The 12,900-nt window shown below is 48.5% G+C and overlaps 1 pseudogene; it reads right to left on the reverse strand.

The window, feature by feature from the left end:
* Positions 1-647: 647 nt before the first annotated feature.
* LOC134057324 (olfactory receptor 14A16-like) lies at positions 648-1,410 on the reverse strand (annotated as a pseudogene).
* Between the last annotated feature and the right edge of the window lie 11,490 nt (positions 1,411-12,900).

Raw genomic sequence — 12,900 nt, forward strand, 5'->3', positions numbered from 1 at the left:
AAGGTTTAAATGATAATTTAAAATTAGTAATATTATTAGTTTGGTAAGAGATGATAAGAGGGTGGGGTATGGTTATGGGGAATGGTTAAACTATGATTTATATTAATTTTGTTGGGGGGTTTTTTGTGCTTTTTTTAAAAATTATTTTGTAGTTTTGTTATGGTATTTTGTGTAATTTTAGTATGACTTGTATATATATAGTATTTTTTTTAAGAGTAGTGTAAAGTTTTTTTTGCTGTAAAAATATTAATGTATGAGGAATGGTGTGGCCATCAGGAGCCGAGCTGCTGTGCCACCCCTGACCTGCCCCCACCTCTGCACACAGATATTGCTGCTGCAGCTCTAGAGAAGGGAGCAGAAGGAATCTTCAAAGAAATGAGATCCCCAATAAAAAAAAAAATTTGGGAGATCCTTTAGTTCATTTCAAGCTACAGAGAACAGAGCCCCTCATGGACAGAGTCCGGGGCCACAGAAAAGGTGGAGAGACAAAAAAATATCACAAATATAGACGTGATTTTGTGCACAAATTATTAGACTAAAACAAAGGTAAAAACTTTTGGCAAGAAAGAAAAAAAAAAGAATTCTCAAAAATGACTCATATTACAAGTGACTAGGAGAAAATGGCAACTCACAGAAATTGGCAAAGTTCACAGTTTCTGAAACCTTCCAGTCATCAGTGTCCACAGTGCAGCCTTGAGCTCCTGGTTCCTCAGGCTGTAGATGAGGGGGTTCAGGACTGGAGGCACCACTGAGTACAGAACTGACAGGGACAGATCCAGGGATGGGGAGGAGATGGAGGGGGGCTTCAGGTAGGCAAAAAACCCAGTGCTGAGGAACAGAGAGACCACGGCCAGGTGAGGGAGGCAAGTGGAAAAGGCTTTGTGCCTTCCCTGCTCAGAGGGGATCCTCAGCACAGCCCTGAAGATCTGCACATAGGAGAAAACACCAAAGAAAACACCCAGATGCTAAACAGACAATAACAGCAAGAAGAACAAGTTCCCTGAGGTAGGAGTGTGAGCAGGAGAGTTTGAGGATCTGGGGCACCTCACAGAAGAACTGGCCCAGGGCATTGCCCTGGCACAGGGGCAGGGAAAATGTATTGGCTGTGTGCAGCAGAGCATTGAGAAAGGCACTGGCCCAGGCAGCTGCTGCCATGTGGGCACAAGCTCTGCTGCCCAGGAGGGTCCCGTAGTGCAGGGGTTTGCAGATGGACACGTAGCGGTCGTAGCACATGATGGTCAGAAGGTAAACCTCTGCTGACATGAAGAATGAAAAGAGAAACAGCTGAGCAGCACATGCAGAGTAGGAGATGTTGTTGGTGTGCCAGAGGGAATTGTGCATGGCTTTGGGGACAGTGGTGCAGATGGAGCCCAGGTCAGTGAGGGCCAGGTTGAGCAGGAAGAAGAACATGGGGGTGTGCAGGTGGTGGCCGCAGGCTACGGCGCTGATGATGAGGCCGTTGGCCAGGAGGGCAGCCAGGGAGATGCCCAGGAAGAGGCAGAAGTGCAGGAGCTGCAGCTGCCGCGTGTCTGCCAATGCCAGCAGGAGGAAGTGCCTGATGGAGCTGCTGTTGGACATTTTTGGTGTCTTGGCATGGGGATCTGTAAGAACAGTAATAATGGAATAGTTTGGTTTGGAGATGACTTGAAATATCCCAGCCCAGCTTGGTGTCACTTTCCCCCCACTGCCTGCCCAGGGCTCTGCTGCCTGGAGCTCTCCCTGCCAGCTGCTGCTTCCCTGTGCCCAGGGCTGGGCCCTGCCAGTGCTGCCAGAGCCCAGCCCAGCCCTGGGGGCTCAGCTCTGCCCTGCAGACCCCTCCCAGCACAGGGCACTGCCAGGGCCAGCTCTGCCTCTGCAGGCTCTGATGGCAAAGTCAGAGCAACCCTGAGGAGGTTGGAAAAGCAACACTGATGCTGCCTGTAAGGGACCCTGTGATGATTTATTTCTTTGCCTGGTTTATTCAGAAATGAGAGAAATTGTTTTTATTGTCCTCAACCAGAGCATAGATATGAATATCAATGTTCAATTTTGCATGCAGGCAAACCTGAGCAGTAGATTATAAAATCAGAATTTTCCCTTTAATGCGGTCCCTGCCTCACTTTGCTCCCTGTGTAATGCAGCTGGAAATGTTCTGGAGTTAAATGTCGTGCTGGGAGCAGTCCTGATCAATGCACCATCCTCACCGCACAAGGAGAACACTTCCAAGTCTCACCAGCTGTCTCCCTCCACCCAGACCTTGTCCCCCAGTGCTGGCAGCAGCTCCCAGGGCTGGCTGAGAGCTGTCCCTGGCAGGCAGCAGAGTCCCTGCCCAGCACAGCACCCTGGGCTGCAGGACCCTGCTCTGCAGGACAGCCCTGGGCACCCCTGGCTGCTCTACAGGAGAGAGAATCAGAGAATGTACTCACAGAGTCTGTGGGCATTGGGATGTTCCAGCTTTAGGAGATCCCTGCAGGAGCTGCAGCTGCATTGTCCTGCAGCCAGAGGCTTCCTGTGTCCCGGGCTGGGAGTGATTCTGCCCCAGGCACTTGGGAGCATCTTCCCAGCCCTGACTGATTGAAGCTCTCTGTGCCTCTGTGCTGTGCCTGGAGTGGCTGCAGGCAGTGCCCCAGCCCTGCTGGGCTGGGAGAAGAGCTGCTCATCAAGAGAAATGGGTTTTTAAAGCTCTTCCTGGTTGCCAGGATTGTCCTCTATGCCAGGATCCCTGTCCAGCTCAGCCGCACAGACACAGCACAAGGACTTTAATGAACCTCTAGTGGATTTGGTGCTGTTTACATCAGACTTAGTCCCTCAGAGAGTGTGTTCAAAAAACTTGTCAACAACTGAAAGTCAGATTGAAACTTCAAAATATCTTAAACTTTTAATAGATCCCACTGAGGGACAGGAATGAGAAAGTGTCTCCACGTTCCAGTTAGAGGAGAACACTGGTGGCATAGTGATGACAGAAGTGGACAAAGTAGGGAAAGGTGTCTGTGCTGCTGAGCAAACCTGGATGTGTCTCAGTAATGCTAAGGGCCAAGGGCTGAGCCCCAGCCCCTGGCAAGGCAGATCCTGTCCCTCCCTCCTTGCTCAGGGCTCTTCCCGGGGCACTGGGCTCTGGGGATGTGCAATGCCAAGGGCAGCACCATGGGGCGGCCCCTGCCAGGCTGCTGAGCAGGGACAAGGAGGCAATGAGGCCCCAGCACAGCAAGGCTCACTTGTCCCCTGCTGGCCAAGGGCCCAGGGCCAGCAGCCATGGCCAAAGTGCTGCAGCACTTGGCTCTGGCAGGGCCTTTCAGCTGCTGCCCATCCCTGTGCCCTCTGCAGCCCAGGCTGTCCTACAGTGTCCATGGCCTGCCCCTCTGTCCCTGCAGGCTGTCCTCATCCCCCGGCTGCCCCACCTGGCTGGCCCCTTCCTTTGCTGACAGCTCTGCGTCCTGCCTGCCTCTGCCTGCACACACAAAGCCTTGGGCTGCTCCAGACTCCTTCTGGATGCCAGGTTTCACTACAGCCCTGCCCTGGGAGAGAAATTTCTTGAAGCTTGGCTCCTGTCTGGACCATCCCAGCTGCTCTTGACATTAATTCTTTCTTTCTCAAGCTGTTTTCAACTCTTTCAAAAGGATCCTCCGTCTATGAAACCTCCCTTCTATCACTCCCTGGGCTCTCTTCTTCCATCCTCAGTCTCCACTCCACTGAACACAGAACTCCTTTGTCCTTATACAGAGGTCATGTTCCGGCAGCCTCCAAACCCAAACTTGGGCTATTCCCAGAAGTCACGGAATTCACGGACTTCACAGAATTCACTGAATTATTAGGTTGGAAGACTCCTTCAAGAACATCAAATCCAACCCATGCCCTAACGCCTCAACTTGACCATGGCCACAAGTGCCACGTCCATTCTTTTTTTTAACACGTCCATGGATGGTGACTCCACCACCTCACTGGGCAGGTCATTCCAGTACTTTTATCACTCTTTCCATGAAAAACTTTTTTCCTAATATCCAACCCAATTGTTCCCTTTAAACAATTTGACACTGTGTCCTCTCATTCCGTTTAGTGCTGCCTACTGATCTCTGGGCCCTCTCCAAGGTGTTGGTAAATGAAAACATTGTGCTCATAGTCTAAGGAAATCACCAGACAACAAGGCAGCCAGACCTGTCTGTCCTGGCTACTTTTGTCTAGGTCCAGTTCATGGACAGGTGCAATTTTGGAGGTGGAATCCCAGATTTGGGCATTGGCAGCTTGGTAAGGAGGGCAGTTCTTTCCCACTGGAAGGAAAGCACTGAGTCCCAGTGTGTGGTGGTAGATGGGAGACAGCCCTCAGGAGGCCAAGGCCAGCCAGAGTTGTCTGTCCTGGCAGATTTTGGCTGGGAGTAGCCCTTGTCTATGGAGAACTTTTTATAATGGGTGCAGTTCCACCCTTGCGCACCTGGAAAGGTGGATGGCTCTTTTTCATCAAAAGGAAAGCCCAGAGCCCCAGTGTTCCAGGGGCTGATGAGAGGCAGCTCTCAACATGCCAGGATCAGCCAGACCTGCCAGGTGGACCGAGGAGGCCAAGGCCAGCCAGAGCTGTTCCATGACCCCTTGGTTCCATGGGACCCCACAGTGTCACAGTGGTCTCCATGATTCCATGGGGCCTTGCAATGCCACAATGTTCTCCATGGATCCACGGTGCCCTGCAGGATCACAGTGCCCCTTTGGCTGCACGAGGCCCTGTAATGCAACAATGGCCTCTTGGTTCCACACAGCCCTGCTGCTTCACACCGGCCCCTTGGCACCATGCAGCCCAGCAGTGCCACAGTGATGAACTTGGTTCCAAGGGATTTTGATGGTGTCACAAAGTGTCATTTCACAACTCCTGAAAGTGTCACATTTGTCTGCATGGTTCCATGGGACCCCTCAATATCACAATGGTCTGCACAGAAAGGAAACCACAGAGCCCCAGTGTTTCAGGGGTTGAGAAACTGCAGTCAGCAGAGGCCAAGACCAGACAGACCAATCTGTGCTAGCAGCATTTTGTGGGAGAAATCCTTGAGGATAGGAATCTGGGAGGAAAAGTTCCCATTTTGACCTTGGGTGCTTGTACAGAAGGGATGGTTCTTTTCCTTAGGAAGGAAAGCACCAAGCCCCAGGGTTTGAAGGAAGGTGAGAGCTGGCTCTAAGGAAGACAAGGGCAGCCAGACTTGTTGGTAATGGCAGCTTTTGTGTGGGAGCAATCCCTGCATATTGGAAATTTTGGAAGAGGAATCTCATTTTGGCCATGAATGCTTGAATGGGAAGGACAGTTCTTTTCCATTGGAAGGAAATCCCAGAGCCCCAGTGTTTCATGGCAACACAAGAAGAGACCCTTGACATGCCAAGGGCAGTTGGAGCAGTCAGGCCAATCCAACCAGACCTGTTCCATGTTCCCTTGGATCCACAGGGCCCTGCAGTGTCACAATGGCTGTGTCATGTTGGATCCTTGGTTCCATGAGGCCCAGCTGTGTCACACTGCCCTCTTGTTTCCAAGAGGTTCCACAGTGTCACAGTGGTTCTTTGCTCCCATGCGTCCTTGCAGTGTCACAGGGGTCTCCTTGGTGCCTTGTGCCACCAAAATGAACCCTTGGTTCCATGGGGACTCACAGTGTCACAAGGGTCTCCTTGGTTCCATGAATCCCTGCAGAGCCCCTCGATTCAACGAGGCCTCAAAGTGTCCTCATGGCCTCCAGGATTCCATGAGGCCCCAGTGTCACAATGGACCTTTGGTTCCATGGGGTCCCACACTGTTCCATGAATCCTTAGTTCCATGGGGCCCTGCAGTGTCACAATGGACTCCTTGGTTTCGTGGGGCTGCAAAGTGTCACAGTGGCCCCTTGGTTCAGTGACAACTGTGATGCCTTAAGGTTTTAGCCTTGATATTTTTCATATCCTGTACTGCATCAGTGAATATATGTAAACTCCATATAAAGTGCTAATTCATCATTTTCACCTTTTGGTCAGGAAAAACAATTCCTCCAGGCCTGAAACTCAAGGACACCCTACAGCCTCTGAAAATACAAATAAAAGCAAAGTTGGGGGAGAGAACTGGGGCAATATGGTTTCATTACCAGAAATTGTAATGGGAGGATTAACCCCTGATGTTGAGACAGACCAAGTTATGTATTTTTGTAAATTAAATGGTGACAATCCTTTTTGGATGTAGGCTCTATCCAAGAATTGTGCCCAGACAAAAGTATCCAGGACACAAATGCTTGGCTGCCTTGTCCTCTGGTGATTTTTTTTAGATCATGAGAAGAATGTTTTAATTTGCCAACAGGGTTGAGAGGGCCCAAAAATCTCCCAAGATAGTGTTTGGAGGCTACAAGCAAATGACGACTATATAGGGAAAAAGGAGCTTTGTGCCCAGAGGAGTGGAGACTGAAGAGAGCAGAGGAGAGCACAGACAGGACACGAGGAGAAAGGAATTTCCATCCCATGGCAGAGCTGGGGCCTCATTGCCTCCTTGTCCCTGCTCAGCAGCCTGGCAGGGGCCGCCCCATGGTGCTGCCCTTGGCATTGCACATCCCCAGAGCCCAGTGCCCCGGGAAGAGCCCTGAGCAAGGAGGGAGGGACAGGATCTGCCTTGCCAGGGGCTGGGGCTCAGCCCTTGGCCCTTGGCATTGCTGAGACACATCCAGGTTTGCTCAGCATCACAGACACCTTTCCCTTGTTTGTCCCCTCCTGTCATCACTGTGCCACCAGTGTTCTGCTCTAACTGGAACCTGGGACACTTAGTGGGGTCCCTCAGTGGCATCCATTAAAACTTCAAGAAACTTTGGAGTTTGAATATGGCTGAGTTCTTGACAAGTTTTCTTTCAGCTCCCTCTCAGGGACTGATGTCCAGGGACTCAGCACTGTTGAAATCTCCCAGCTCTACAGAGATGGGACAACTGTGAGGCATTTTTTTGCAAGATATTATTACATTACCAGTCTTGTAAAGAGTGAAACAAAAGTAATGTAGAAGTAAATGCCAGTCAATCAGAAGCCAACTTATTTCCTGGTTACAAGAACTTATAAATATTTTTCAGCCTACTGGCTATTGGCAATCTGTGGTGCTAATATTTCTAACACCAATCACCTATTATTTTACCCTACGTGGTCTTGCCACAATGAATTTTTCACAGTTCTAATTCTCCAAAATATCTGGTCTTTTTGCAAGCCCATCATTTGAGACTTGTTTCTAGTTCAATCTCTCTCTCTTCAATATCTTTTCTATTCCATGGCCTTTCTAAGTCAGCACACCTTATCTCAGAGTTTGCATACACATGTACAAGACTGTGGGAGCTTTCAGTCACACTTTGAGAATCCTTTACAAATCCATTTCTCACACATATCAATCACACAATGCTGTGATCACCTCTGCTCTAGAGAGAACTGTATTGAAATGCAGCCTTGAAAATAGTAATGGAGATTTCTAAGAAGGTCTTTGACATATTTCTCCATAACTGGAGTTGAAATCCTTCCTGATGAACTGTACCGCAACAGAGGGACATCAAGGCAGAACTGTGGTTTGATAGGAAACCTCTCAAGAATTCAGTCATAATCAAACTCCAAAGTTTCTGATACTGTTCATGGGTTCCACTGAGGGACACAACTGAGAAAGTGTGCCCAGGTTGCAGTCAGAGAAGGAAATTGGAGGCAGAGATGACAGGTGGTGTGGGAAATGCAGGCATGGAGAGCTCCCAGGGCCTTGTGCATACAGGCTGAGAGATGGAGATGGATCCAAGGCTTGACCTAAGACCTTGAAGAAGAATTGGAGAGTTAGAGCATAAAAATTAAAATCGACATAAAACAAGAATATAAGTCTATAGTTTACATAGAAATATGTTTTAAGCAAACAGAGATATCTATTATGTGAGCAAAGCAGTATGTTAAGTAAGATAGTAAAATATTTTAAAATTTAGGAATGGAATCTATTATAAATTTAGTTAGAAGTTAAAGATGTACAAGTTAAAGTTTGTGATATGTTATATGATTGGTTGAGAAATGACGCATTGTGGCAGAGCCATGGGAAGCAAAGCAATTAATGATTGGTGTAAAAAGATGCTAGCAAACTTTGTAGAGATATTGTATTGGCCAAAAAACTGACATAAGGCATTGTAAGTGTGAGTTAGGCATCCTCTGATATTATGGCCTTGGATGTGTTACATTTAATATCTCAGCATTCAATGAGATGGATGCAATCAACCCATAAACCACCTTTTACGATGTCTCTCAGTTGCCCTGTCCTTTGTAATATTAATCTCCTGATTGGTATTTTCTAAACATCTGGAATACTCTTTAAAATCAATAGGGGTGTAGGAACACCAGGTCTACCCCATTGAAGTCAATGAGGATTTAGGGAAACCCGGTCTACCAGTTAAAGTCAGTGATGATTTTGCAGACAATTGGAGCTCAAATGGAGAAATATGTGTAAATTACAGAGAAATCATGGGCTGAATTCTGGGAATTTCTGCTCCAGGAAAGTGGTGCTGATGATCTGGAAGTCCTGGATGAATTCCTGAAAGCTACTCCCGGATCCCTGATCCCACAGCTGCAGCCTGTGCTGGAGCTGTTCCTCCAGGTAAGCCCAAAAGTCTACATTTTCAGCCCAAAATCTGGAAATTCTGAGCCCAAATTTGGGATTTTTAGCACCAAAAAATTTTGGGACATAGGGTCTGTGATTTGAAGTGAATGGATATTGAGGAACACCAGGTCTTCCTCATTGAAATCATTTGGGAATTTTGGGACACCGGGTCTATCCATTAATAGAGCTTGATTGGGAAGGATTACTGGCTTAACTGGGAGCACTGGGAGTGTCTAAGGGGTCCACTGGAGTTCCTGGGAGTACTGGGGCAAAAGTGGCACCACTGGTAGGGATTGGTAGAGATAAATGGGGATAAAGTGGGCCCCATTGAAATCCATCAGAATTTAGGGATATCAGATGTAGCCAATAAAGTCATAGGGAATTTTAGCGACACCAGGTCTACCCAGTCAAAGCAATGAGGATTTTTGGGATGCCAGTTTTAGGGGGCCCAAGAGATTTTAGGTGATCCAGGTGTCCAAGGGATACCAAGGTGTATCCAGCTGATTTTTGGGGTGCCTAGGTGGTTTTTGGTGGTACTCAGGTGTAGCCAGGTGATTTTTTTGAGGGGGCTATCCAGGTGATGTTTGTGGCACCCAAGCATCCTGACTCACCCTGATGGGCCTGGAGAGGATGATGGACCTGGTTGTGTCCTCCTGGTCAACTTGGACACAGATGACCCTTGGCAGTGGGGGGGGGAGAGGGGGGGTGTCAGGGGCACCCCCAACATTCAGGGGATACCCCCAAACTCCAGGTGAGAGCCCCAGGGGTGGGAGGGAGCCCCAAGTGATCTCAGGAGAGGATGCAGTGCAGGTACACTCAGGTGCTTTGTTCTGTGGGGTTGATGAAGACGGTGTTCTGCACAAGCTCCAGTTCTGGAATGGGCAGGGAGGGCACCCCAAAATCCCAGGGGGGCAGCAGGGTCACCCAAAGTGATGTGCAGAAAAACTCTATAACCCACAAGGTAGGTTAGAGATATGTATTTTATTTAGTACTGAGGTACATGAGGGATAGCTCCTCCAAAAACCTGCACAGCTTCAGTGACCTGTGCCTCTCCTTTCATTCTCTACAAACTGGGATTGCACAATGCACCTCATACACATTCATTTCCTAACTCTGCCTGTCCCTGCTTTGTATTAATATTAGCTCTAAGCATCTTTGTGACTGCGCACTGCTCCTTGTGGGTTGCTCTGGTGGTCATCTAGGGGTCCTTGGGATGAAGTAAACAGTCTTCCTCTCAGCTGAACTTTTCACCTTGCCTTCTTTGCGCAGGAAAATTAGTCTTTGATCTCTTTCCAGACCTTGATACCAGTTTTTCTGGCTCAGGGGTCTGAAGAATCCCCCTTATCTCGAAGGGGCCTTGTTCTTTCACACTGTTTGCACATTCTTGCTTCTGTATCTTATCTTGTAGCCTTGCTCTCTTCTCCAGTTCCTTCAAAGACAAAGAATGTGAAGCATTCATAGAATCTTGTCATCCTCCTTCTAGTTAAAGCATCCTCCTGTATTTTTACCCTTAACTCTTTAATTTAAATTTTAATTCCCCCCGTTTCAGTTTCACAACAGCTCCTTGGTTCTATGGGGCCCTACAGCTTCATCCTTGAACCTTAGTTCCTTAGGAATCCTGTGTTTCACAAGGGTCCCCCTGATTCCATGAGGCACCAGAGTCTCACAGTGGCCCCTTGGTTCCATGAGGATCCATAGTGTTTCCATGGTGTCCTTGGATCTGCTGCTGTCCTTGTCACAACTGACCCATGGTTCCATGAGGTTCTGCAGTGTCACCATGGTCGCTGTCAGAGGCTGGATGAGATCCATGTCCCGAGACACCTCGGGATGAGCTGTCAATCAAATGGAACAACTGCATACATGCGACAAGCTTTTAGAATCACATATCCACAGAAGGTTGTGTGTCATCCCCTGTCATCCCCAGCCCTGTCTAAACCCAAATTAGTGTTAAGGAGTCTTTTCCTGGTATTTTGGAGATTTGGTAGCAGTCCATGAGTTGACTCATGGACCCGAGGATTCAATGGTCACACTGTGGAACCTCATGGAACAAGGGGTCCATTGTGAGAAAGCAGAGTCCCATCGAGCCAAGGGGCCATTTGGACACTTGGGGTTACCTGGAACCAGAATCCCTTCTGGCACAGTGCAGTCATATGAAACAGAATGTGTCACAGAATGAGCAGGGCTGGAAAAGACCTTGGAGATCACCAAGTCCAACCTGTGCCCTGACACCGCCCCATCTCCCTGAGCCTTCTCTTCTCCAGGATAAACAACCCCAGCTCCCTCAGCCCCTCCTCACAGGACTTGTGTTTCAGACCCTTCAGCAGCCTTGTTGCCCTTCTCTACACACGCCCCCGCGCCTCCATGTTCCTTCCTAAATTGGGGAAACAGAACTGGATACAGCACTCCAGGTGCTGTCCAACTGGTGCAGAGCACAGGGCAAGAATCACTGCCCTGCTCCTGCTGCGCACACCATCCCTGATCCAGGGCAGGTACCATTGGCCTTCTTGGCCACCTGGGCACACTGCTGCTCCTTGTTGGGGGTTGGTTCTCTCCCTTTTCCCTCTGTGGAATTTTCCCCATGGTCATGCTAAGATACCTGTTGACTGGGCCCTGGTGACAAGGGGGAGGAGGAAGAGAGAAGAGGGCAACTGTGCGAGATTCAAACAGCCAGAAAAGGAAGCGGAAGGCTGGGCCTCAGCCCATTTCCCCCGTGGAGTTCAGACGAGAAGGACGATCACCACCTCAGACCCATTCCTGCCATCCCAGCGTCGGGAGCCATCCTCACTGCTGTCAGACCCTGCCCTGCTGTCTTCTTGCTGTAACCTGTCACCATCCAGCACTCTGCTGAGCAGCAGGACCCACACCGTGAGCGGAGGGCTCTCTCTCCATCTCTCTCTCCCCCTGGGACAGCTCTGCCATCACCCCCAGCCCTCCTGCAGCTCTGCGGGACCTGCCCGCCCCCAGCACCGGGAACTGCAGCTCAGGGAAAAGGTGCCTGCAGCCAAAAAACACTGGGACTGAGTTACTGTTCTGTTTGTGGGTAATTTCATAGCTGTTGTTGTTCTTGTTTGTCTTGTTAGATATACTAGTAAAGAACTGTTATTCCTACCCCCATATCTTTGCCTGAGAGCTCCCTTAATTTCAAAATCATAATAATCGGAAGGATCACATTTTTTCAGTCCAAAGGGAAGCTTCTGCTTTCCTGAGCAAACACGTGTCTTTCAAACCAGGACAATATCCCAGTTCAGCCAGTCTGCACTTCTTGCCTAGACACATCCTTTAAGGGATGGATGACATTGCTACGGAAGCAGGCACACTTCAGGAGTGGAAGGGATCTTACTGGGATATTAGGAACAGGACTGGGGGTTTTAAATGGAATTGATTCAGAAATCATAATGAATAAGCTGGCCATGGCAACCAGTGATTTGACAAAACTAGAACAACCCCTACAGTCATCCCTATTAGTGTCAGGAACTAGCCAATGGCAGATCTCAAGAATGTTACCAAAATGGGAAAAGGTGGAGGAGCAAGAGCACAAATTAATACTAGATGCACTCCATGTGGCCCAGGATAATGTGTCTTTAGCTCTCAGCTGGATACAAGCACAGTTATGGATACAATCAATAACTACTTTGATCATAAGGGGAGGGAATGAAGGAGCTTTCCAGATTGAAATTCCACAGGCAGTTTGGGATAATGCCACAGGTTTTGAAAGAAAGTTCCAATCGTGGTGGACCCTGGTGAATTCCACCTATGATCCCATTGATGATGTGGACACTGCCTTTGTTCTCACTCTCCGTAATGGCACGATTCATGTCACTCACCCCATTATTGCACTAGGATTAAACCATGAGGGGACAGTGCTCCACCCCTACAGAACATAGAATGGGGGCCCAAAAACCGAATGAGAAATGGCAAACTGTAAACCTAGAATCCTGCATCACCCGAGAACAGCGAGGATTTATTTGCGAGGGTAATACAATTGATGCCCAAAATATATGTCTGGACACTGAGCAAGGAGTCTGTCACTCTGACATTCATCCAAATCCGAGTCAAAAGGCTGTGCCTGTATATATTGACCAAGGCTGTGTATGCCTAAGAACTGCTTGTGCTTTTACAGAAATAGATAACAGCAATTATGCAATTTTGTCTGATAAGAATCACTCCAATTTTCATATTTGTCATTTTGCTAAGACTGTTGGATGTGACTTCTCATATTTTACACCATTGGATCCTACCAGCTGATAAGATCTAATTACACAATGTATCATAAATTATTACCTACACTTATTGGAATGGACCATACAATGGTAAGACAATTAACCAAACATCAAGACCTG

The sequence above is a fragment of the Cinclus cinclus genome, unplaced genomic scaffold (genome assembly GCF_963662255.1).
Source record: "Cinclus cinclus unplaced genomic scaffold, bCinCin1.1 SCAFFOLD_32, whole genome shotgun sequence".
Classification (NCBI taxonomy): Eukaryota; Metazoa; Chordata; class Aves; order Passeriformes; family Cinclidae; genus Cinclus; species Cinclus cinclus.